Source organism: Manacus candei, unplaced genomic scaffold, assembly GCF_025592945.1.
Source record: "Manacus candei isolate 608988 ecotype Guabito, Panama unplaced genomic scaffold, ASM2559294v1 h1tg000016l, whole genome shotgun sequence".
NCBI lineage: Eukaryota > Metazoa > Chordata > Aves > Passeriformes > Pipridae > Manacus > Manacus candei.
Window position 1 is genome coordinate 4485271 of NW_026138064.1, and position 24091 is coordinate 4509361.

Genomic DNA, 24091 nt, shown 5'->3' on the forward strand with positions numbered 1-24091 from the left:
GGAGAACTGCTGCTTCATGAATTGTTGCTGCTTCTCCAGTGAGTGCAGAGAAACAGAATTCACAGAAAAACTGCACATACTTGTGCTCACCACTTCTGCATATCCACAGGACTCTGTTTCGTCAAGGGCAGATGTTGGGTGGCCAAGGCAAGCAAGGCTTTGCCAGCCTCAGCTGGACTAAGTTCCAATGAACTCATTAGCAGAGGTGAGGGTCTACACTGTGACTGTGCTTGTCTATTATTCCAGAGGTGGAACCTATACGTCCCACTGGAACGAATGTCACTTTAATGAAACGTACTTTTGAGTTGCTCGTCCTGCTCCTGGGACATGAGATACTTCTGTGCCACTAGGGCTTTGTCCTGGTTTTATGACAGGAGCTAAGCTGCTGGCTGCTTCTTCTCATGCCACAGCCTAGGCCCCTTCTGCCACATCTGTTGACACTAGTTCTCCCTTCTCATTTATGGGGTAGGTATGCTCTCCTTGGCCTTTCTTTTCTGACCTATGCCCTAATAGAATCTCTTATTGTTTTTCACATCCCTGGCCAAGTCCTGTTACATCTGTGACTTAAAATTTTAAAAAATATATTTACAGGAAGGACTCTTATCAGAACTCTTCACAGTTTCAAAATCTTTAAAGAGATTAGGTGTAATTCAAGGAAGAAGATTCAGTTGCAGCTCAAATCCCTTTCAATACAGATGCAGTACTGCCTGTTAGTTACTCTCTTCTACAGTTTACTCAACTGTGCCTTGCCTGCATCAGGTAATTGAAGGTTAACAGCACAGATTATTTAACCAAGTGTCCTGCACCACATGTCTTTCAAAGATATAAGAAAGGCTATTTGATGTTGTAGCAATGACATTTGATTAGACTTTCCCACTTCAAAGTTTTGACAGCACTCAAATAGGAAGCAATAACATTATGTTCTCTGTTTCTTTAAATTCTGTTGAACAACAGTTGAGATTTTGCAGATTTATACCAAACAATGAATACAATAAGTCCACTTTGTTAAATGCCAGGTAAAATTGAGGCTTGGTGAATAATACCTTCTTATTGTTCATAATTGCTACCATTAGAGATGGCATCTGCTTTTTTTTGTTTGTTTTGTTTTTTGACCCCCTCAGGGGTCAGTATGCTTAATCACAAGTCAATCTGAATACAGAAACACTACAGACCTCCAGGAATTGAAGTCTGGTCTTTGTGTGTTTCTTCCAACTCAGGATAGTCTATGATTCTATGATTTCTTAGTTAATAAGCCTTACTGGCAGTGGTGGAGGCCAAACACAAATATCTACTTCCAGGTTCAGAAGGGGGTTAAATTTTCTTTCACAGTTCAGCATTTACTATCAAAATTTTTCTTGTGTTTTAACTTCACTGCTCACTATTTTTTATTACTAGTGCCCAGGTAAAGCAAGATGATAATTTAATAGTATTACATGGCTTCTAGACTCAGTGTAGTAATTTAACATCACTTCTTGTCATGAGAATTCGCCGCACTTATGTGCAAGAGTCTCTGGTCTTCACTAACTAGTTGATATACACTAAAGAATCATCTGCATGACAATGAACTATTATACAAGGACATCCTAGTATCACTGGCAACAACGCAGGGAAGACAGTGTTTAGCTAGTATATTTGTATTTCAGGGATACCTAGAGTCAGTATATGTGTTGTAATGACAATAAACACTGTAATTCTGCTGCTAACTCTCAAGCATGTTAAGTGACATTTATTAGCGCGTAACATTTTTAAATTGGCACACTTATTTATACCAGTTTTATGTTAAGTTTTGGAAGACTGTGAAAATTCTTGAATAGTAGTAGAAAGTTAATGCTATGTCAATATCTAGAAAGGGTAAATTAAACTGGGTAATAGATATGGTTAATTATAGGCCTGTCAGCCTGCTATCGATCCTGAAGAAAATAATGGAGCAGCCACTACAGGGTTTGATTAAAAAAGAATTAAGAGGAGTTAATATAATTAATGTCATTAATTGACATTATGCACTTATGAAAACTAAGTCTAATCACTCCAACTTAGTATCCCCTTTGAATATAACTGTAAATTTGTGGGATGCACTTGATCTCTGACTTTGAATCTTTCCATTCTGATGCAGTGAGTGGAACAATACAAAATCGCCTTGGTGTATATTATATGGAATAAAGTCTGGTTAGCCATGTATCTTGAAGGACTTGGTAGAATTTGCTTCTTGGTCCATCACTAATAAAAAAGCATTAATAAATTTTTTACTGGCAAATATTGTACATAGTAAATACTGGTTCATTAAATCATAAATAATGATGATTGCTTGCATAAAGTCACTCGTAAACTGACTTACAATATAATAGGTGTAAAGAGAATTATTCAAGCAGAAAAATGTAGGATATTCTGGCAGTCTGAAGAATTATAGATGGTTTGGATTAGAAGGGACCTTAAAACTCATCTAACATGGGCAGAGACACCTTTCACTAGAACAGATGCCTCAAAACCCCATCCAACCTGGACTTGAATAGTTTCAAGGATGGGGCATCTGCAGCTTCTCTGGGCAACTTATTACAGTGTCTCATCACACTCACAGTAATTAATTTCTTCCAAATATCTAGGCCCCATCAAGTACTGGGAGACTGCTTATAAGCTCTCCCTAGAGCCTTCTCTTTTCCAAGCTGAACAACTCCAACTCTCTTAGCCTTTCCTCATCGAAGAGGTGCTCCATCCCTTGGACAGTGTTTGTGATCTGCTAGACCCACTCAAGCCAGTCAAAATCCTTCTTGTGTTGAGGACACCAGAGCTCAATGCAGTACCCCAAGTAGGGTCTCATGAGGGCAAAATAGAGGGGCAGAATCACCTTCCTCAACTTGCTGACCACGCTGCTTTTGATGAAGCCCAGGATGTGTTTGTTATGCATGGCTGCAAGCACACATTTCTTGCTCATGTCCAGCCTTTCAAAAACCAACTCTCCCAAGTCTTTCTCCTCTTACAGTGCTACTGTCGTAATTCTGACCAAAAAAACCCCCAAAACCATAGTTATTAAAGTAAAATACATAGTAAATATGTTTATCACTCACTTTGACTGTGAGTGAAAAAATGAATGAACAAATAAATAAAACTTTTTCAATGGAGAAATATTCTAATTTGAGTCGAATTTTTATTACCCCTGACTCATACATATATCTAAGCCTGACAAGGATATGACTGGAATACTGAGTCCAGTTATGGTGTCTGTACTTCATCCCACCCCCCCCGAAATAATATTAAAAATCTCAAGTTCAAAGAAAAGTTGAAGGTGTTATTCAAGAGTGCAAATTATCACATTCTGGTAGTCTTCCCAAATTGCTTGTTTGTAGTATCCCTTTCACATTTTTATAAGTAATTGTCAGTAGGGACTTCCATGTAGATTTGCACATTTCCTCTGTGTTTTCTTTCCTAACCCTAGTTCCTACCCTCTAACTTGTGACCAGCAACATCTCCTTTTCCGCTTTTGTCATGCACATAACAGATTTGAAAGGAGCACCCTCTGTTTAGCTAATCAAGGAAGAGGCTAATAGTGACACAATCACAGGCTATAGGTGCCTACTGAGATATTAAATAAATATTAATATCTGTATTAAATATAAATTAAGTGTTAAATATGATTCCAGATTAGTTTGTTGGAGTACTGTACTTCATTGCCTTATTTGGTATTTCCTAAGTGGAAAATTCTCTAGATAGCTGGCTTTGTTTGGTTTATGTATCAAATTGATTTTACTGTTTTAGTCATTAATTTCAAGATGAAAATAAGTGTTTAATTATGGAACATGTGATTCTCATGAACATAGAAAATTATTATTTATCTCTCTTTATCCTAAAGTTACACAAATAACTGTAGTGCAATTTTTCTGTTTATCAAACATGTAATTAAATCTTTACAGACTATTCATGCACATATCTATAATATATTCATAACAAAATCAAAACAAAACTACAGTTAATGAACGTTCACACCATAATCATTCTATTTGCCTTATTTAATATACACTTAAAATTAATGAATTTGTAATTGGTTATTCTTCAAACAGATTAACTTCTGCCTCTATACTCCTTCTACTATGCAACCTTCAGAATGAAGCTTCACAGTTGTGCTGAAAAATCTGGCAGTTTAGTGTCATTTACTTTCACAGAGGTAAAAAAGACCATATTAACCCTCCCTGTATCTGGCTACCACTTATGCTATATTTGCCATTAGTTTATGTTGTTCTTGTAAAAGTAACACTTTTCAGACTGATTTGGAGATTCTGAAGGGGATAACAACTCTGAGCTCATTCTGCCTCACAGAGAAGCCAGATATGGATGCAACATGCACACTAAGTTTGTCAAGTGTACTTTCAAAAATTACTTTTTTTATTGGGAATCCTATTTATGTGTCTCTATACTGACACTACAGACTTCAGCCCAGTACTGAGCCATATTCTCAGACAACATAAAAGCTAACGTGCTTTTGCTGAAGTTGTAATGATGCTAGTAAGTATGCTGACCTGGTGAATCTATATGTAAATATGCAATTATCTGTTTCTTTCCTCAAACATGATAAGCTCAGCACAGGATTTTCTTGCTTAGCAAAGGAAAACTGAAGTGTCAAATCACCTGCATCGTGCTGTCTGCTCATGTGTAGATTCATAAGAATCTACACATGCACATTAATGTGCAGCTGTAGCATTCTGAATATATTGTTATAGATATACATGTATAGATATACATGTATAAATATACATGCAATTATTTTTATAATTCCTGGCAAATCAACCTTTCCTTGTGTTAAAGGGAATTGCAATTTAGTTAAAATATAGTATTAAGGTACTTTTGTATATTAACAAGATATAGGAGAGAATTCCAATAAAATCTTAACAGTTCTGTTTCCAAGAAACTCTAGAATACATTATAAAATTACTGTAATAAAACATAAGAAAGAGAATACAGCTTTATCTATAAGTTACATTTCAGATACATTTATTATACAGTCATCTAAGGCAGGGGTAGATGTGTTTTGAAGTGATCAATGAGAACTCTTAATGTCTTATATATTCTGATCTGTAATTATGAGCAATTGCACTTACTTCTGGTACTGTTCAAGACAAGCTTTGTAAGGTTTGCCAGGCTTTATTTCTCTTTCTTAGACAAATAATCTTAGGAGCCAAAATAAATGTAATACTAAGTTTCAGAGCAATGGCAAGCTGATCGAAAGCCATGACCACATCACAATAGCATACTTTCATTTTTTTTTTCTTTCCTCCCTGATGTTTTTATACTGGATTATAAAACCAAACCCAAGATGGACTTTATTGATTTACATTCTCATATCTGCTAAAATAACTGAAGAATTGCATAGTTTGCCCATCAGCACAACAGTCAACACGTCATTTTAAAAAAGAGCAGTAAATCCTTCAGTAGTAGTTGGATTCAAGTCATACCCACCCCACAGCAGAATACAGCAGAAATATCAGTCTGAGAGTAGTGTTGAATATTTTGTTGCTTTGCCTCCAAAAGGAAAAAAAAATTAGAAAACTTCTATCTTGTCATTCTCTAAAAGTTTGTAGTTTATGCAATAAGGCCTGCTACAGTTGTGAAAGCTAAACACAACTGTTCCTCCTGATATAATTTTAATTTTCTTCAAGTGGCTGATAGCATAGTTCCCGACTGCCAGCATTTACTCCCTCACCTATCATTCAGGCCATGCTACTGCTCTTCTTTAATCCCTTTCCCCTCAGATGCAACGAATCCCAAGGTGCACCTGTCTGATCTGACAGGGATCAGTGTAATCACTTTAAGGTGCTTCCAGTCACTGATTCCATATTGACATGACCAAGGGTTGTGCTACACAGGTATTTCACCTCTTGAAAAAGACCTAATCCTTAAGAATTACTACCATTTCCTCTTCTATATTACATTTAAGTCAGAGCACCTGAGAAATTATTGAGGTGAGATTAACTATGGCCAGCAACCATAGCATAAGAAATGCTTAGCACGGCAAAGAACTTTGCCTTATTCATTAACATCAGTGCTTCTACTGAACAAGAGGCTTTTCAACAGAAAGCATAAAGATTCATTTGTTTGTTTGCACAGCATTAGTTTCAAAATATACATCTGTAGCATGTAGTTAACACACTAGGTAAACTGTATACATACATTATAATGCATTAGGTTTTGTAATGTTGTTACTTATTTTTACCCTCCATCCTCGTGTAATTAATAAAAAGCCTACAGCCAACAAAAATAAAACAGTATGTAGCTATGACATTTCCAGCATAGTCTGTACAAATTTTTTCATTACCTAGTAGAATGGTAGTAAATACGACTGATAGAATCCAAACTGTCAACCTTTCAAAGGAACCATCTGGTTTTCAACATCCCCCTTTAAGCTTTTTTTAAGGTAGTCTTGTTGTGATCTCCCCAATTAAATAGACAAGTGTAGTTCCAATACATAAGATAAAATGCTGATGTTATCCAGACCTTTCCCTGTAAAAATGTATTAGTTTTTCAAAGACAAGGGTATCAAAATGCCCAAATCCATTTTAAACAGGCCTTTCCATGCAAAAAGTCTACAAATGGCTCTTGGACACTTTCACTGTGTTACAGCTAAGCAAAGCGCTGTCATAGTGAGGAAAACTAAGACCAAGCTTCTCTTCCTTGTAACAGTTTGTCTAGTGGAGATCTCTGAGGTGATCTGGGAATCTCAATCATGGGCTAGTGAAAATTAATTTCAAGTAGAAAAAATTAAATAAATGGCCGGAGAATCCTCAGGTTGTATAAACTCCAGATCTTCACTGACTTTTGATCCTGCACATTCAAAGATGTCTCTTTGTTCACACTGTTCAATTCTAATTAAATTGAAAAACTGACATTTTCAGAAGTAAATAAATATGCTTAATAAGTCCTGGTTATGATTGCAGTAGCAGAACCCAAATTCTTACCAGTATGCTAAACTATTTTTGAAGGAAGAGGGGTGTTTTTGATTTTAGCAATTACCAACTTTTTATGGGTCTTTGTTCTTTATCCATTCTTCTTTCTGGCTCCTTTCAGAGTATGACTTTGTTATCACACATATCACAATATAAATACCTTTGTAGATGTTATCTGATTACAATTTTAAACATTGATATGACCTTTGTTCCACATCTGTGGAGAATGAATTCTGCTGTGTATATATGCAGCTTGTTTCACTTCTCTTGCTGGTTTCTCATGGAAATTTTCCTAATTTTCCTTCTCATATTCTTACGCATAAATGCCTCAGAAACAGCAATCGTCCTACTGAGCAATGAGGACATTCTGGAGTGCACCTGTCTCATTTCTACATTCCTTTGGCTTCATCTTTGATGCTGAACTCACCTCCTGTTTATACAGCTCTTATAACTTCAGTTCCTTCTTTAACTACAGTGGTATCTTCACATAACTGTCCTTCTAAAACACTTTACAATGAAATCCACATCTTCTAATGTTCTATTGTTACTTTATTGTCTTTGCAATATTCAGTCATGTTCAGGAGGTCAAGCCTCAGCATATATAACAGATGAAGGCCTTATGACATCCAATCTCAAGTAAATCTGCCAAATCTAAAGTTTTCCCCCTAAGTATCCACACACCATAGTCCTTATTTCCCTTTCTGATTCGTTTATACTCATCATTATCCTCTGGTTCCTACAGTGTCCATTCCTTTAAATAAATAAAAAAATAAACAAATTGATTACTGATATTAGGCCTTTAGTCCAACTGCTGTTGCCCTTTGAAACAGTCATTTTATCAGAGATGTTTCAGTGTAAAATGCCATAAGTCATCAGATATATAATGCTTTTATGTCTGTTACCAATTTAGTAAGCTTTACAGTTGAAAAGTTATGGAAAGAGTTTATCCAATCAGAAGCTCTTAGAAATATGCACACATTCTTTTATTTAAAGTCTGAGGTAATTTTATGTCAGTCAGTGAAATAGTGAATAGCTGTTCACCCCCGCTCAATCTGTTAGCCAGAACATGATAGGCAAATAGAAGGAGGATAATTAAACAGAAACATCAAAGGCACTCCAGGGTACAGAGGGAGTGGTACAAAGTTAAAAAAAATTAACAGCGTAGTAGCTCATATGACAACGTAGCTTTGTGTGGCCTTTACATAGACACTACTATTGTGTTGCAGAAAAACTACTAAAAAATTGAATTAAAGATTTTCAGATACAAAAAGGTAGAGGAAACTTGGAGGATAAAAGGCATGAGACAAGAGAGGATGTGGCTGGAACATGTGGTATGTGATGTATGGGATCAAGGAAGGGACAGGGAGAGAGAGATTATTCAAACAAAGCCTGACTCCTGACAATGAGCAGAACAAATACACGTGACAGGGAAGGGCAGAAGAGAGAGATCAAGATTAAGAAGAATCAGATAGCTGCAGATTCAACAAAAGAAGTGTAGTGTGCATGACCAGGAAAGGTTGTAACAAATAATAGAAAGCATGGATCCAAATAAATGGATTTGTTCATGCTCATTCCAATCTTCCAGTTCAGACTTGAATAAGGAGTTGAGGGACTGATTTATTCTGTTTTTCTAAATTGCAACCTTCTCTTTTATCTAGTAGAGGTAATAGATATCTGTTGAATACCTATAAAGGTGAAAATGTGTTTGACTTTTCAGTTCTGTTCTATATAATCAAAACATTTCCCTAAGTATTTACAAATTTTGTCATTCCCAAGGCACATTTCTTTCATTGCTTCATTTTACTGTGTTCACTTTCAGCCTTTATTTCCATTTAACACTTTATGAGAAATAAGTTACTGCTTCAGAAAACAAATCCTACCTGAGATATAGTAATATAACTTTCATATTTTTTTCAGAACATTTTTAAATAGTGTTTTGAACTTGACTATTTTTAATAGTTAAAAATGAGGATAGAATAATGTCAGTAGGAATTCTGAACTCATTTACTTATCTTACATTTATAAGATATGTATTTTAGCTTAGCTGTTAACTGAAGAAATATAGTAATTCTAAATTACCAAAGATATTTCTCAGTAGCACATGTTTCAGCTCAGGCATATGCTCAGCCTAGTTAAATTTGTCCTCAGTAAAACTCTCTCAGCAAGCAAAAAACCCTGAAAAGAGCTCAAGATAACCACGGAAAATGAGGTCTGTCTTTACTCATACAACACTTCCTTACGCAAATAAAATAAGACACAAATTTACCATTACAGAATAGACATGCTTTTGTCTATAGTTGTCTTGGTTTGTCTCAAGGGTTCTAGTGAGTTGTAATGAGTAATTTCACACACAGAACATACTTAATTGGTACTGCAGCTTTTTTTGCTATGTTCTATGTTTATAAAAATTTGTACAAAGACCTGTACTTTGGAAGACAATGAGAAACCTGAAAACAATTCTTTTTAGAGAAAGAGCATATTTTAAAACTTGTGTAGCATGCCATATCTCAGTTTCATAGTCAACTGCAAAACGGTACAGCAAATCAAATGACTCTAGCATCTATTGTCTTGATTTTCTAAACATCAGTTGGACCCAAAACCAGCCCAAACTCCAAACGCTACTAGCCATAAAATCAGAGCATACCACAGAACACTTCCTTTTTCAACACACAAAAAAAATATACATCTTTCAAAGACAGAAGGCTGTCTTTGGATTAAATCTTGAGTAATAAATTGTACTTGAGCACAGAAAACCTAGAAGAAATTCAGATTTCAAGTAGTGACCTATTGACCTCTTGCTGCTTCCTAGGTACAAGACGTTCAAGGGAAGACTACTGGGCATTAAATGGTAAGTTACATAAAAGTGAAACACAAGTCCAGTTGTATCTCTATATGCCTCTCTTTTGCATGAAAACAGAATCATAGCCCTATACATTCAGATAAAACCCTCTCTACACCTCTATAAAGAAAATTCTTTTTCACATTGGTGTAATGTAGAAGAAATTATTTTCATGAAAATAGAATTCTCATTAGAATAAAATTAGCATGAGTAAGTAGCAAACAGGACATATAACTGAAAACTACAAGAAGTCTTTAAGACTGAGAAATAATTTGTCCTAATTAACAAACTCACTTACTCAACTCTCTTAGGCATATATGGAAAAAAAACCCACATGTATTTTCATCTCGGAAGTGCACATCTACATAACCTATTAAATGACTTTCTGTTTCCAGATTTTCCTATAAAGCATTTTATCCCTGTCCAAATTTGTAGTGTCATTAAAATCTCAATTTTGGAAATTAAAAATTTGCAAAAATAGCCATATGACTGGATGCCTGAGCTGTGAATGGACAACAATTGTCAACACAAAATGTGCGAGAGCCCAGATGTTCATTTAGTAAAAGCTAGGGATGTAACAGAAATTTTTAATTTCTGAATTGAACTGGAAGGGGTTGTCTTCAGATAGAAGAAACTGTGTGCTCCCCTTAAATCCTAGTCAAATTCCACAAAGAATGCATTTATTGTTACTTTCACACTAATGTACTAAAAGCAGAACTTGGCAAACTGTTACCACATCATTAAAAATAGCATAAATTCTCATGGTTTGTCCTTTAAGGAATTTAGGAATAACATTAATTTCATTGAAAAAGTACCTATGTCAAATACTAAACTAATCTACCGAAGCTCTTCTTTGAATGTGCATTCACAGTACACACATATTTATAGATGAAGAGGTAGTAAACTAAACAGAGTTCTCAGCAGCAATGGCTGTGGATAATAAAAACAAATATGAATTCTCTGTTACGTAATAAGGAAAGTGGTTTGCATGGTGAACATTTCAGGAAGCACCTGAAATCCACCACCTTTTTCTCCTAGGTTCATTTTGAAAGCAGTGCAATTTCTTGTTGAACTACAAACAAAAATGAGTTTCTTTATCTTCAATTTTATTTTCTTTTTACCAATATCTATTTCTTGAGCTCTTTCAGTCCTCTGGGTAATAGGTTTTATCAGCATTTTGAATGAATAGTGAACTAGAATAATACACCTCATTGGCATGAAATCATTTTTATTTTATATGGAGTGAGCATGATTCCTATTCATTTCTGAATGTTAAAATACCCAGCATAATAGAGTAGCAATCTTCAGATGCATGCAGTATTCTTGCAAGGTAATTCATATGCCCTAGAGACATTTGATTCTGTAAATCAACATTTCCTTTATCTCAAACATTCAGACTGAACCAATTTTGGATCCTGTTTTCAGTTTATTTTGCTGTATTGCTAGTTCTTCTTTGGCATGACTGTTACATTAACACAAGCAGGAATCTTGCACTGCACAAGTAACTTCTTGTACACAAGAATTGATTACTGCAATTATTATATACATAGTGTCACAAAAGAGGTATTTTGTCTTCAGGTTTGGAAAGAAAAGTCCATAAGAAATAAATCTGACATTTTTAAATGCATTGTCACTTAGATGACATCTAAGAGGAATTTATAGTAGAATGTGTAATGGACTTGCAGAAGTCTCATTTTGGTACATTAAATACTCTAATCCTACCCTCAGTTTTAATTCTCTTGTAATATATAAGTTTCTGCATTTATGTCTATTGTTGAAAGGTAGGAAAATATTGTCTGTGTTGACAGTTCTACAAAGATTTGTGACCATTGAAAATATTTTAACTTGTGTTATGAAAGCTATAAAAAGACTCATAGGAAAGCAATATTGTAAATACATCATGAAATGGACATATTATTTATAAAACATAATTCACATTATAAAAGAATTAAAAAGAAGAAACAACACTGTGAAACTATTAGAATGAGTAGTATAGCTTGAAATCTAAAGCTATTGCTAATGAGACATGTAAATAAAATTTGACCAAAGGAATTCTGGGGTGCTAGAGGACCTTTAGAAACTGAAAGATTTGTTATTTCCTACTAAATGCACCTTAAAATGACATCTACAGTTTTCTTCAACTGTATTTCACAGACTCATAGAGTCAGCCAGGTTGGAAAGGACCTCTGAGATCATCAAGTCCAACCCTTGATCCAACACCACCGTGGTTATTAGACCATGGCACTAAATGCCACATCCAGTCTCATCTTAAAAACCTCCAGGGATGGAGAATCCACCACTTCCCTGGGCAACCTGTTCCAATGCTTGATTACTCTCTCTGTAAGGAATTTCTTCCTAATATCTAACCTAAACCTCCTCTGGTAGAGCTTAAGACCATACCCTCTTGTCTTACTGATAGTTGCCTGGGAGAAGAGACCAACCCCCACCTGGCTACAACCTCCTTTCAGGGAGTTGTAGAGAGTGATGAGGTCTCCCCTGAGCCTCCTCTTTTCCAGGCTGAACAACCCCAGTTCCCTCAGCCTCTCCTCATAGGACTTGTGCTCAAGTACCTTCATCAGGGACTTGAGCCTTGTTGCTCTTCTCTGGACCTGCTCCAGCACCTCAATATCCTTCCTGAACTGAGGGGCCCAGAACTGGACACAGCACTCCAGGTGTGGCCTCACCAGCTCTGAGTACAGGGGAAGAATCACTTCCCTGATCCCGTTGGCCACACTGTTCCTGATCCAGGCCAGGATGCCCTTGGCCTTCTTGGCCACCTGGGCACACTGCTGGCTCATGTTCAGCTTCCTGTCAATCCAAACTCCCAGATCCCTCTCTGCCTGGCTGCTCTCCAGCCTCTCTGTGCCCAACCTGTAGCACTGCATGGGGTTGTTGTGGCCAAAGTGCAGGCCCCGGTACTTGGCCTTGTTGAGCCTCATCCCGTTGGAATCAGCCCAACTCTCCAACCTATCCAAGTCCCTCTGCAGAGCCCTCCTGCCTTCCAGCTGATCAACAATCCCCCCCAACTTGGTGTCATCTTCAAATTTGCTGATGGTGGACTTCATCTAAATCATCCATAAAGATATTAAGCAGAACTGGGCCCAACACTGATCCCTGGGGGACACCACTAGTGACCGGCCACCAACTGGATGCAGCACCGTTCACCACCACTCTCTGGGCCTGGCCATCCAGCTAGTTCCTAACCCAGCAGAAGCATTTTGTGTAAAAGCACATATGGTGAACATATAGGAGGGTAATGTTGCTGTGGTCTTATGTTTCAGCATGATTTGAGAGAGATTAACAATTGAAATAGTAGAAAATGAGGTTATTATTGCTCACATAATTAAGAATGAAAGCAAGACTTTGAGACAGAAAAACTGTAATCAGCAGAGACATTGGATCTATATGCTTTCAACACTGCCACCTTCAAAAATGTTATAAGGCATGGTAAATACTGCTTTTCAAAATAATAGATTAAAAATTTTGTTGAATGAGACACTGGATCTGCTAGTTGTAGACTGCAGCAAAACACTACTTCTTAGACATTTCTGGAATACTTATGTCTGTGCACAAAATCACTGAGATATAGAGAACTATATATTTTTATGCTGTGATATGCTGCTGAGGAACATGAAATCTTGACTAGAGTTGAAAGCAATCAGATTAGTCACCATCCTTCTAATGGTTATCTTTATTCTTATTCCTATGAATTTGACAATAATATCAAGAGATTGAAAGGAAAACCTTTGAAAACAATTTTAAACTTTATTTCACAGCAAATTTCTCATTCCACTGTTTCAAGCTCGTTCCCAAGATGTCCCTTTGAGAAAATCTTTACACAACTCCTTTGCAACACCAGAGCTCTGCCACGTCTCATTAACCAGTGAGGGAAGAAGGACTGAAATACTTTTTTATATAGTTTTGTGGTTTTGTTTCTAATGTTCTCCCCATTGTATAGAGAATAATATTCCTTCCTGTTCATTACAAGTAAATCCCAAAATACCAAGGTTTTGTTTCTGGAACTAGGTTCTGGGATTTTGTGGGGTTCTTTTTGGGGATGTTGGGTGTTTGGTAGGGGTTTTTTGGTTTGGTTTGGTTTGGTTTGGTTTTTCCATATGTTTTGTTCTTCTGTACTTGGGAAGTACTTAGCTTATTCTACTACCACATGGCAAAAGCCACTTCTTGATATATCTACTAAGTACAGTTGTATGCTGAGATGTTATCTTCTCTTTAAAACACTGCCTACTTAGTTACTGCTACAAATTACATTTTTTATTCACTTTGGACCATTTTAAATGGTGCTCTCTTATGACTTTAAACTTGTTTAAAATCTGATATGCTCAAACCACTGCTTTTGGCTTTTGATCACTTTTTAAGCCCCTGCTGTAAACAGAATATTTTTTAATCAACTTCTGTAGATGTACAGTTTGCATGCATATCTATTTTATGGACCTGGATAGATAGCTTTTGCTACTCACCTCATTAAAAGATGTAAAGTTTCAAATCTCTATCTTTACAGAGACATACGCTAAAAATACTAATTAAAAAAAAGTGATAAGGAACTGTGTCTCAGATTTTCAGCAAAATATCCAACAGTGCTTTCTATCTTACTCAATTTCATTGTTAAGTTTAGTAGTGGAGACTATTTGTATAATTAGAACAAAAAAGGGTTTCACAAATGAAGTAAATGTTATTTACTATAACGTAAAATATATTACACTGAAATAAATGATACCTTGTTAGGAAAAAAAAAGGTAAATAGACTGATGAAAGACCTTCACTTTGAATTTTAACCACTGTTCACTTTAAGGGCTTTAAAAACCTGTAAACAAAACAGTTCACATTCGGTAAAAAAATTTAACTGTTAATTACTTCTCTTAATACTAATTTAACTCAAAATTATAGTTTTATTCTAGTTAAATTATTATGCATGCATGCATGCATATATGTTTATTTATATGTCAAAATTTTTTGACCCTACATGTGGAAGGGCTTTAGAAAACTGCTAAGTTCCCTGTGAAGGAAAGGGAAATAATTTCATTAATTTGAATCAAATCCTTACATTCTCAAAACTCTTTTTTACACATGTAAAATAAATTGCCCAGCAGCTATTTTGCTTAACCACAGGCAACCTGTGCTGAGAATCCAGCTTATTTAGTTTACAAATTCAAGAAATTTGCTTTCTGGGAATGTGAAGCATAGCACAAGTGGATGGAGGAAAGTTGCTGTCTCCTGTGTAAGTTTGGTCACAGACATTGCCTCTTGAGATAAGACTGGAGAAGGTACAAGCCACAGTCTTCCAGGTCTTGGAGGGAGACAGGAGTTAAAAGTGGGGGAACTGACCAATACCTGTTTCAACAGCCCTATCTGTATTTTATGAATCTGTACTGTACAGAAGAATTAAGATGTTATTGCAGGGTAGTCAAATGAAGTAGATATCTACAAACTGCACATTAAACCTCTCACAGATGCTGAACTTTTTCTGGCTATAGATCTGTGGGCCAAGGAACAGCAGGAAGTTAAAGAATCTAAATCACTCCTAAAACATACAAGGTTTTACTGTATTCCTCATCTAATTTTTCAGATCTTCAGTATTCTGTAGTATTGAAATAACATTATGTATTATGAGGAAGAAAGTGGTGCACTTACCTTCAAAATCATTGATGTACCACATTCTGCCCTAATAAGGTGTGAATAGCACGTAAACTAGTATAAAAAATATTTTTACTTGAAAAACTTGATTTTAAGAGTTTTGACAATATTCTGTGGGGAACGTGTTTTAGGGATGTTGGATGATGCATCCTGGGAGAGGTAGTCCTCAAAATATACTCTAATACACGTGGGCAGTGGCAAGTCCCATGGTGGTTGGCTAAGCGAATCTAAAAGTGCATCTAAAAGGTGATGTTCACTTCCAAAAAAGGTATTTGGTTGCTGGAACCCCAACCAACCAGGTCATGTGGTTTATTTATTATATTAATAAAGCCACAATATTCTTTTATTGGAAAGTTGAATCTTTTTGTGTGTTGACTTCATCATCCATATTCCAACTGAGTTTTATAAATACACACATAACTTATTCCGTTCATGCAACCGGTTGTAATGTATCACTTTGATAATGAAAATATTTAATTTCTGAAATTGGTTTCATCATTCTTTTCCAAAATGTTAAATAATTAGGTTTTTTTGTTTCTTGGAAATGCACAATGTAATTCCTCTGTTTTCTAGAATCTGGACTCTCCTTCTGATCATTTAGTAACTAATTTTCAGACTATAAATTATATAAAATTTACAATTATATTTCAGATTCCATAAGCTACTTAGAACTGAATCCCGATAGTCTCAACAATTATTAATTTTTTCTCAACTATGTAAATAATGCATTTTAAAAACTAGAAGACCTACAAATTGAACATAATTCCACTTTTCAACACAATTAAAGGCATATTTGTCTTTTGTAACTTTTACTTCTGAGGAACAAAATATGCTTGGGAGGTTCTAAAGATATGACTCGTATCATATTGGAAGAACTTTCTCAAAATCCGAACAGATAATCTTGGCTATCTCCATAAACAGACAACATGCAATCTTTCCAGTTATTACAAATACATTATTCCGCTGTCTCGCTGCTGCTTACTTAGATATTATCCTTCCTTCTGGAAAACTACTATGTAGCTTTAGAAAACAAATCACAAAGCTTCTCATCTACATCTGTGGTGGTTTCACTCTAGGCCTTCCTGGAGACCAACTTGTAACCAGGAAGGAACTAGAAAAGTGATCACGGAAGTATTCCATGCTATTCCTTTACGTAACTTGAGGTATAAATAAAGCCAGCGGGAGGCATCTCGCTCTCTTCCTTTCCGGCGAGGTTCGAGAACGGCGGGTCCCTGTTTTGGTCTGGTTTATCTGGAGCCGAGGCCTACAGTGACTACCGTTATCTGCCACGCGTGAGGGGAGAGCCTTGGGCTGTGTCTAGCCATCCTGCCTGTTCGAAGGGAAGTGGTGAGATTTTTGCTAGTTTGCCTTCAGTCGGCTGGTTGGCTCGTTCGGTCCTTGCCCCTTTTTGTCCTTCTTCCTTCCCCTTCTTTCTCCCCCCCCTCCCTTCTGGTGTGTGGTATTCTCCTTTTGTGTATCTGTCTCATATGTAATATATATATATATATATTTGCTATAGCTTTGGCTGCTTGGTTGTTTTTTTTTTTCTTTTCCCTCTCTGGGAGGCGGGTCCTTGTTGTCGAGTTTCGGGGATTTGGCGGGAAGCCAGCTCGAAACTTGCACAACATCTCAGTCTTCTCTAAATGCTGTACTTTCCCTTAAAAATTTTACCTATTTTCTCATGAGAAGGAAAAAGAACCCCAGAATATGTTTTTTCTAACTCCACTCACTAGAAGCAGACTCATTGAGATACCAAAAAAAAAAAAAGTGTCCTGCTGACTATTATTTCCCTTCCAAGTAACTGAAATGACATAATACTATTGTACTTTCAGTTTCTAGCCATGGCATCAGAGATCCTAGGGACAGATTTTCACTCAGGTGACATTATTTAGAGTAATACCTCAATGGTTCCTTTCCATGTGCTGCTCCCTTTGTGTTTCATTTGGTATGGGGAAATAAATTATGGGCAAAGAGCCTTCCCTTATAGTAACTCAAGCACTGTTGTCTGCCATTTGCACAGTTTTCTGCTGCCAGATTTGTTGTTCTTCACTGATCTTAATGATTGGGGAAAGAGAAAAATAACTAATTCCTTCGGTGCCTAACTACTTTCCAAAATCTTTTCCGTTGTCATTATCTGTCATTACTAAAGGTCACAGGAGTAATGCCAATTAGCTTTATCAAGAAGTGGCAGTAATGCACAATTGCAGGGACTAAATACACATGTATCTATAGAGTCATCACCAAGGGGAGAGATGGAGAAGATATGGAGGGAGAGCAGAAATTTGTTGAAACTTCAGGTGGATGGCAGAAAAATACAAGCTGATGTCAGGAATGCATCTTTCCTGTTCTGTAAGCTGATGTGTACAAAACACACATCATAATTCTGCAAACATTTTTACTAGCCCATGTGGGAGATGCTGCCTTCAGTTCTGCATGGAAAGAGAATGAGCATTCTCAGCAGAGGAAATGTGACTTGTTAGATGGCACTGTTAACACAGAGTAAAACCCCTCTGAAGTGTTCTGTACATGTGTGGAGCCTGGGTCAAAAAAAAAAAGAAAAAAAAGGAAAAAAAAGAAAAAGATTGTCCATTATCTGTTTAGAATGGATGAGATAATGTTTGCTCTGGGATATTTTTTTTAATATATATTTTTCTTGCTGTTATCCACTAAATTTTAAGCTGTTCTAATTAGCTGGAAGCTAAAACATCACTGTTAAGTATCAGTGTAATAAAGTATCACTGGCTAACCATTAAAATGGTTACCTCAATGGACATTTGTGTTATTGAGAAGAAGCTGGGTGAGATGTGAAAGGGCATAAGCATACATGTATTCCATTTATTTCAGCCAGAAATAAGAAATCACGTCCAATTACATTCACTTTATTGAGGTTGTAGCGTTGGTTTTCAACTGCATGTTAAGTGAAGCAAAGAAGAGATTTGTGTCCTGAACTCACTCAAGTTTACTTCATTTTGAAGTTTGTATGCTTTTTGTTTGCTAGTTTGATTGCATTCTGAATAAATGTTCCAGCTTTCAGTGTAACTACTGCTGTTCTTTTACTGCAATCAGTTCAGTGGCTCTCTAGAACAGCTTCTGAGACACTTTTTATTCTGAAATACTATGCAAATAGTATGCTACCTTCTGAGATGTATTTCCTTCTAAAAAGAAGGCTAAACTTAAAGGATTTGTAAAATGTGAGAGAAACATTTCAGGTTTGGCTATACCAATATCAAATTTATAATGAATTATAAATAGTATTTGAACTTGATAATACATGGCACTTCTCTGAATCTTAAGCTACTAGAATCAGAAGGAATTTGGGAACTCCCCATTTCCCCAGTGAAGTGAAGTGATAACCTGGAGGTATTCTAAAACGCTGCTCTCCAGACTCTACTGTCAATTAATTTCATTTCACTTCTTTTTCTTTTTTTTTCTATTTGTACTAGAGATAGTAAGAAATAATTTCAGTCTTTCACACTTCATACATAGTGATTGCTTGGTGATTCCTTAGATTCGTTCATTAAATCTTCAGATTTTTTCTTTCTGTGTCTACCTGGGTAAAATAAATAATAGACAAAACTACTCAACCAGAAACTCTTATTTTTAATTTTGTCTTCTTGGCTATGTTCTTCACTGTAGGCCAGAAACTCTTATGTTGATTACAAATTGTTACATATACACTCATAGACTGGCAAAATAAAAATTAAAAAAGGCAAAAAAACAATAAAACAAAGAACGAAACAAAACAAGCAAAAAGAAACAGCTAATTCTTTTGGGTCTTTGTATAATGTTAATTGCCTTAAATTAGGTGCAAGATCTCTCCTAAGTATCAGATGTACCAAGGGCTGTCTATGTACCATTGCCATATTCACTGAGCATTTTCTTTAAACACACTGGCTAGTTTTGCAGCAGGATTTCCTTGGGATAGTTGTTGAACTTTCTAGACTTTCCACTTAGGGTGTTATTCAATGAAGTCACACAAATAAATAGCTTTGGGGCTCAACGTTGAGGCCGGGGTTCCTCTGAGAATGCTCCCACCTGGGCAGCTTCTGCAATAATCAGTCAATGCTTTGCAGTGAAGGTTGCTGTGAGGTCAGGCAATCCTCATCTCAACTTTGTTGTCTTCAGAAAGCCCATTGTCTCCCAGCTTAGAGAATTGGCAAATACACCAGGTGTGCCCCTATATGCATCTGCATCAGAAATATAAACATAGGACAAATTTGAATTTCTTACTTTCTCTTCCTTGTATCTTATTTGCAAATTGCATTCAATAACCTTTAGCCCAGAAAGTGATTGGTTTTATGTATACCTAAGATGCTTTGTGTTTTGGGTGAGGTTTTTTTGTTATTTTGTTTTGCTCTGTTTTGTTTTGGTTTTTTTTCATCTATGTGCTGATGCCTACAGGACCACATATATGAAGATATGAATCCACTCCAAGGGATGCTTTAGTAAAGAACCTAGGTGGTAAAAAACCCCAGAGATGGGTCACATCCTGGACAGGATCCTTTGGTGGTGCAGAGCACCTACATATGTACGAGGTCTTCCTCCAGAGAAAAATTTACCTGTTTTCAAAGGAGGGTGGGTAGACAGACACTGTCATTCTGAGAGCTAATGACTAATTTAAAAGAAATATGACCACTCAGGTTGATCCAAAAAGGTATCTAATCTTGTTTTATCTGGGATATTGGGGAGCAGGAGTTTTCCTGACCATGTGTGATAATTGAGAGCCGTGATCCCTGACCCAGAAGGCAGCATACTGGGCAGGAGGCTAGGATCCTATGGAGATGGGAGAACGCCATATGCTTAGAACCCCCACAATTGGTCATATATTGAAAAGTGTGCATAAGGTGGCATGTTTCCAGTGAATGCATACAGAGTTATGGGAAACTCAAAATAACTCTCCTAAGGAAATTGAAGCTGATTATCTTCAGTTTCTGTTTTTAATCTGGAGTTTACTCGATGCATTGAAAATCCACACCAAACAATTACAAAAGCAAATATGGTCTGGTCCCAGATCCTGCAACCAGAATGCATGTGAATTGATTTGCCTGGAAGTAGCGCAGGACTTAACAACCTCTGGACAGCAACTGGGAACTCCCAATACCACCAAACAACTACAAAACTATGGACTGATGTTAGGAGGGTAAGAGCAATACCGAGACCCACAACCCACAGTGTTGTTTCACACTAATTCACCCCAAGGAATTTATTAAGGAGAACCTCAGTTACCCCACCTCAGAGGCAGGTCGCAACACAGCTAGTCCTCAAAACAGGTCCTCATTGTCTGGATAAGAAATGAAAAAAAAAAGTTGGTTTGCACCATTCTGTATATCCTTCCTATGTAATACTTATCCCCTTTCATTTAATCCACAGGAACAATCATCTGACTTAGGGAGGTGTGAAGGATAACCAACTCCCAACACTTCAGTGAGTAATCTGAAGTACACATCTATTGTACTTTAGACTTGGCCCTGTTCCATTGTTGCCAAAGCAGATTTTAATGTTGCAACAAATGGTGGAGGATTGGAGTGGTCCAAAATCCCAAAAATTAAATTCTGAATAATGACCAAATTTGTGAAGTCTGGTACCTGTTTGTAATTAGAAAAGAGCAGATTTTCATGAATAAATGAATTCTTAGGTAGAGTTCTTCAATTTCTGGATACAAGCAAGATATACTTGGGCTGATTTTGAACTCCTTTGGGAAAGGTTTCAAAAAAATAGCTCATTGTGCAAGCATGTTAGTTTGCTTGGCCAGGAAATAAGCTGGCTATGTAATGAAACTAAATAAAGACATTAAGAACATTTTCATCAGATAAATTAGTAGGTGAATTTGTAATAATCTTTGTCAAGACTACTTGCCTAATTAAATATGTTATTATAGTTAAAAAAAAGGTCTTATGTCCATACTACCTTTCATCTGAAAGAAATATTCAGCTCTGAGATATACAGGTTCCTTATCAATGTTTTTATGTTTTGGTGTTTTGGTGTTTTTTTCACTCACCTCTTGACTGAAGTACCCAGGACCTCAGAATTCTAAAAATGTCTTGTCTGTGATTTCAGAGAATAGGGATGGACCACCAGTCTGCCAAAACTATGTCTTTAGCTTTGCAGATTAATTTATTAAGGACAGTGTTAACTGAAGGGAAGAACATTTCTCCTTTCTTGAACAGTGACTGTAGTATGTCAGTAGGAATAAGGCTTTCTTCTTTCCACGCTACCAGCTGCAACATGAAGGAAATACACTTGGATAATATCTCTTCTCCCCTAATGTCCCTCCTTCTGGCAGAATTAAAGCATCAAGTAAAAGTAAGATCAATCACATATTATTAGCAAAATTCTATTCAATATTGGTGGTAAAAGATGCAAAATGGTGCTCGTCAAGCCTGTGAAAAAGGGACTATTTAGGAAAATATTCTTTAAGTTTACACAGTGAAAAATTATTCCTTCAAATTTGGGCAGATTCCTAGTCAATCCTGACATACTACCTTCATATTAGAATCTAAAATGCCTTTGAAAAATAGTCATATTATTACAATGAATCTTATATCCTGAAAGTCATATTTGTAAAACAATATATGAAGATTTAATGTAAAAGCAACATGACAACAAATGTCCCTAAATGCAAGCTGCTTAAAGATGATTGATTATTTCAGATTTACATAAAAACACAAGCAAGAAAATAACTATCATTTCTTGAGGGGAATCTGTATTTTCAAATAAATTTAATCTCTAATAAAAATCAAAATATTATGTGTTATCTTTTCCAGCTGTCACTTTTCTGTTTACCTCCTAAACAACTTAGAATTATAATAGATTCCATTTTTTGTATACAATGGAAGTTACCTGCATAAATAACCATCGAAGAAGTAAAACAGTGGCAGGAAAACCTTGAATGACTGTATCAAATTCTGTGGGTATTATAGTGGTATCATTTACAGGAGTATTCATAAATAGAAAATTATGCTCTCTTCCTACCTCACTTTCAGGTAGGAGTCATAAATGGGTAAAGCCATTTTCTATAAGAGTCCAAAAATGACAAGAGACCATTTTTTGGAGAAAATAAGGATAGTTTGCTCTTTCCCAAATAAGAATCTTACAAGCTCAGCTGGATAGGCAATGTTGCATATATTATTTTCTATCTTCTGGAATGGTTATCAGAAAAGTATTGTTTGCAGTATAGTGATTTTTACTGCAACAACAGCAAAAAAGTACATATTTTAAATGAAGCTCAATAAAAGTTCAGTTGGAGAAAAGAAGTGACTTTGAGAAATGTAATTGCAATGGAAGTTTGGTATCTATGAGCTTTTGAATACAGGACTGGCTTCCCTAAGTGTCCATCTGCATTCTAAAATCCCTGAATACCTCCATAAATACATCCTCAGTTGTAAGTCTCTCTCAGTGCAAAGAAGAAGTTAAAGTTTATAGTAGATTTATTAGGAAATGGGTAACCTTTGCTTCACCCAAATTAGTTACGTGTATAGGTATCAACAACCAAAATTTAGATCCAGACTCTGCAAGAGCCCATAGTCTTTCTGATAAAATTCCATAAAGGACTGTTTCTGGGTTGCTCAAAATTACTCATCCTTTGACAGGACTTCCCTGTTTTGATAGAATATGTGGAACCTGTCCATCATTTTGGTGCATAGCAGTCCAGATAAGGCTCACTGCTTCTTTACAATAGATAGTGACTGGGGTACAGAATTGGTGAAAAGTAAAATGTATCTTGAATAATTGTGTAATGATCTGAAGCATGCTGGATTTTTGTGCTATTTCAATTAAAATTTATGTGATGCTTCTACTTGGGCAAAGAGTGGAATATGAGTGCTACTCTGGAATTGTGGTCATTGCTGAAAACAGTTATATTTTCCATTTCTCTCTCTTTCTCTCTCTCTCATTCTGTCTGTCTCTTTCCAGGCTATTGGTACAGAGTATTCCCTGAAACACAGAGATCAATAGAGTCCTTTATTAGGTAAATATTTAAAACAACAACAACAAAAAGTCAATGTGCTGACCTTTGTGTCATCCTGTGAGATGTCAGACCTCTTAAGTCTCTATGGCCCTCCAACAAGAGATGATAAGACTTCTTCCATAACTCCTCTTTTCATAACTCTGTGTATTGTGAGTCACTATATTCTGGATTTAGAGTGCTGTGTTGAAACCACCATGGCATATGAGATATTCAAAAACAAGAGACAAAGACTTTTAATACCCTCAGCACCTGCCTGTTACCATAAGTTATCCATTAACTTTTTTATCTTACAGGCAGCTTAACTCAGAGCAAGAGGTTTGAAAAGGAAGAAGTCTGACTTCTGCCTGGCTCCTTTTTATCTCCTTGTCACCCCTTAGTCTGAGTTTAGCACAAATATCAGCAAGTTGCCAAGCCAGTCAAAAGTATTATTGATTCTGGAAAGTATGAACCAGGTTGGGTGCCTGTGATCAAGATAAATCATTAACCCTTTTCAGCAAGGTACTCTAATCCAAAGAGCCATGAGAGTTTGCCCCAGCCATCACTGCTCCAAGGCACAGCCACTTTAATGAAGGAGTGTCTCTGAAAGAAATCATTCAGCAGAAACTAGAGGCAGGTGTAAGGGCTGTGTGGTTCCTGAGGGGTGACAAGGAGAGCCTTTAAATCACATCTGGGCCTAGAATTAGATGAGACGATTTGAAGAAGTGA

General features: G+C 36.3%; 1 long non-coding RNA gene across 1 annotated transcript; it reads left to right on the forward strand.

Annotated features, from left to right (window-relative positions):
• The first annotated feature begins 4051 nt into the window (after positions 1–4051).
• Positions 4052–19907, forward strand: LOC127468982 (uncharacterized). The gene is made up of 3 exons (XR_007903765.1): positions 4052–4156; positions 9739–9777; positions 19822–19907. It is a non-coding gene; the product is annotated as an uncharacterized LOC127468982 (long non-coding RNA).
• The last annotated feature ends 4184 nt before the right edge of the window (positions 19908–24091 follow it).